Source organism: Acanthaster planci, linkage group LG11 (genome assembly GCF_054643075.1).
Source record: "Acanthaster planci isolate LZ-2023a linkage group LG11, COTS_SCS, whole genome shotgun sequence".
NCBI classification, from domain to species: domain Eukaryota; kingdom Metazoa; phylum Echinodermata; class Asteroidea; order Valvatida; family Acanthasteridae; genus Acanthaster; species Acanthaster planci.
Window position 1 is genome coordinate 17,627,389 of NC_141787.1, and position 3,778 is coordinate 17,631,166.

The following is a 3,778-nucleotide window of genomic DNA, read 5'->3' on the forward strand; positions in this document are numbered from 1 at the left end:
CATTCGAAGACCGATTTGGAATTATTTTTCTGTGTTTGTGTTCCGTTTGTCTTTTCCGTTGCGTGTGATTCAGGAGAGGGGACTATATTGCGATCCAAGGGCCCGGCCTGTTTTGTTTTTGTTTTTTTTTTCTCACGATGGACGGAACCATATCAAAGTGATAGAATCGGCGAGGGTTCGGGTTCGATTCATGTTGGGAGATTTGGTCCTGTGTAGAACGGGGGGGCATAATTGGCGATGGTGGGGGGGAGGAAAATGAAAACTTTTTCGGGGTCGGAGAGGCGGAGCTGTGCGGGAGAGGTGGGGATTTCACGCACACTCCGGTCCTGTGGCGATCCTCAACTTTTTGTTAAGAAAACCGATTATCTCCGGATCGGTCCCATCTGGAATAGAAATTTTGTTTACCTGGCATAGATCGGGATCGGTGGGGCGTTCTGGAGTTTCGTTATGACACACGAGGGACCTACCGCCACCCGGACAATATTTATTATTTTCATTAGCAACTCGCTAATGGCATTTCTCGGCCTCACGCAGCTGCCGTGCTTTTATAAATTTATTATTAACTATTTATCAACACGACTGTTTTAGGGTGCCGTCCCTCATCCTCGATGACGGTGGCGGCATTGGCCTCGATCTATTTTTTTTTCCTCGAACGTCTCGGGCCACCCGGGGTGTAACTGCTCCAGCCCTATTCCACCGCCCCCCCCCCGGCCGCGACGCCTTGCCGAATTTCGGGAGATCTTCTCGCCGCTGGCCCGCTTCCCGCCCGTTCCCTATCTCCCGCGCAAAAGACCGTCGACAACGACGGCATTTTTACTATTTTTTTTTCTCGGTTCGATCCCCTCTCCCATTTCTGCGCCCCTATCCGCTTCGCCTGTGTCCCTCTCATTCATAAAAGCCTTCGGCTATGCGGTCGCTAAGCGACCGGGGTGATCCGGCGGTCAAAAATACTACTACCCGTATGTACATACAGTGCGTGTCAGTACACGTACGTTGCCCAGCGTCTCCCCGAGGCGAGCCGCCGCTCCTGGCACGAACCGGCCCGCAGGCGGCCCCTAGGACCGCGCCCGCGAGAAAAAGGGGAGAAACGGAACGGACGGAAGGAACGAAAAATTGCTTTACCCTCTCCCGCACCGCGACACCGGTCTCGGCAAAGGGGAGAGGTCCGTGCCACGGAGAAGGAGGATTTTTTTAAAAAAAATGTTTGGAGACCCTCGGTCCGAAGGGGAGAAACGGGAACGGAGACTTCGCTCACGAAAATCCCGGTCGGTGCTGGAAGTGTAAACTACATGTACTCTGTCTCGGTGGCGGGGAGAAATAGGGGAGAAACGGGAGGGGGGCTTCACAAAGTTAACTCGGGAGAGTATACTTCTCTGGCACGGAGAATTACGACGGATGGAGAAATTCTGTATTGTCTCCCGCATCACCGTGACATTGGTCTCGGCAGAGGGAGAAATCCGGTAACCGACAATGAAGGAAACGAAAGGAGAAATACGGAAGGGCTGCGCAGCACCGTGATCGGATGCGTTATTGACAAATACAACAAAACACGAAAGCGGTACTCTGCGCGATTTCTGGTATTGCCGAGCTTTCGGCAACTATAGGCTAATTAACTTCTTCAGGGCAACTGAGTCTGCTTGCCCCGAGGAAGGTACTTGGTTGCCAAAAGCTCGGCGACGAGAGACAAAAGTTTTGATGTAAGTGCATATCGACCTTCGACACCCAAAAACAAAACAAAACAAAACAAAAACAAAACCAAACAAAACAAAACAAAACAAAACAAAACAAAACAAAACAAAACAAAACAAAACAAAACAAAACAAAACAAAACAAAACAAAACATCGAGGCTTTCATTTTCGCTAATATCACGAGAGTCTTGTCGCGGTGTCTAGACAGCCGGGAGGCTCATCCGTCAATATTACGGTGGCGAGGTCGCGCATTGGTGCGATTGATAGCCTATCCTCTTTTCTCTCCGGCCCTGGGATTGAATCTCCGCACAGATGTTCTCCTCAACAAAGTTTCCGGCAAAACACCCCCCCCCACTTCTGTTTTGCTTTTGTTGTTGCCTTTTCGGTTTTCGTGTTTCTCGTTTTCGTACAGTCTTTCCGCGGAGTGCCACTGCAAAAAGGTGAACTTGTCTTGATCCAGTGAGTGTATCGGACCGGATTTGACTAACGGGCCGCTTTCCAATGAGGGTTTTTTGTAAGTTTCGGCCAGAGACCCTCGCCCCGAAGAACAGAAAGCAAGTGGCATAATAATTGCACGAAAACCCCGCCGGTGTCAGAAAATAAACTACATGTACTGTACTTTCTGTCTCGGTGGGTAAACAGGGAAGAAACGGGAGGGAGGCTTCGCTTATTAACTCGGGCGAGTACTTCTCCGGCACGGAGAAATGAATGACGAAAAAAATTCTATATCGTCTCCCGCACATTGATCCCGGCAGAGCTATAGCTAGAGGCCGGGGAGAAATCCGGTAACAAAGAATCAAGGAAACGAAAGGAGAAGGTCGATCGAGGGTGGACAGGCGAACGGTCAAATTCAGGTCCACTGGCTTGATGCCATATGCATCGTGTCGTCTTGAAAAAATAGGTTACAACTGGCTAGAGAATTGGATTCACTGGTCAAGTGGGCGCCGGAGTGTTTGGTCTCAAAGGTACGGTGCGATAAATTTCGTTGATTTATAACACGGTATATGCGAAGGTTGTTGGCATGGATGAAACTTTTGGTAACCTTTTATTTTTTATCGACAATCATTTTCCAAGGTGTGCACACTACGCTTTAAATCCCCAAACCCAAATAGCCATATCGACAAGATTCCCTCTTCATCGGTTTGTGCAGGCAAATTGTATCTAAACTGTTTACGACTCATAGTTATGTGATGCTTTAGCGCCTATGTCCAATTTTGCCAATTTTTGTTATACACGTCTATGACTCAAAACAAAGAACACCGGTACCATTTGTTTCACGCGCAAGGAATAGAAATAGCCCTGACCTATGAGTTAATTTTCTCAGACATGTTAGCGTTGCAAAACTGTTAACATAAAAACAAGACAGTAAATATAAGTACATATATTAGAATTATTTGAGGGAGACACGAGTAGGAATTGTGGCAGCTGACTCATTTCAATACATTTTCTCATTCTTATTCGCTTTAATTCATATCATAAACCATTAACAAATAGATTATTACTGTACAGTTAATATTTTTTTAGTGGGGATCCGGCTGGTGGGGCCATCGGGTTGGGGATGCGGGGCACCGAGTCGAGTTAAGTTGTTCTGCAAAACAAAAACAAATACGGAGAACAATTTTTAATTTTTGTTGCTGCATTGACTGGTAAGTTTTCCAATGTTCTCAAAGGAGTGAGACCGAATTATACGAACCGTACACAAGACCTCTTAAGTTTTATTTTAAGGAATTCGAAAGGATATCTTACGAGTCAGGACGATATCGGGCAGAGACAGCATCTCCGTGAAAAGGACAGAGGTTGCAAATACATTGCCGCCGTTCCTGGGGATCGGCGTCGTTGTCCTCCTCCTCGTCCTCGTCCTCATCGTCGACCCGCAAATCTAGCTCCGCGTTAAACCACGGGGCGTTCCTGCGGAAAAAAAGAAAAAAACATGCAGAATCAGAAAAGAACGCCTCGGTGTCTGCAGCACCACATGACGAAAAATCTTTGCCCCTTCATCGGAAATAATGAACATGTACGATCGAGCTATTGTAATTTGTATGCCGCGCCTAAAGAGCAAAAGAATTACAGCATAATTTAACTTGCTTTT

General features: G+C 47.2%; 1 long non-coding RNA gene across 1 annotated transcript; it reads right to left on the reverse strand.

Moving 5' to 3' along the window:
* Positions 1-3,128: 3,128 nt before the first annotated feature.
* Positions 3,129-3,591, reverse strand: LOC147797530 (uncharacterized). The gene is made up of 2 exons (XR_015427159.1): positions 3,436-3,591; positions 3,129-3,277 (listed from the first exon to the last, which is right to left on the reverse strand). It is a non-coding gene; the product is annotated as an uncharacterized LOC147797530 (long non-coding RNA).
* Positions 3,592-3,778: the final 187 nt, after the last annotated feature.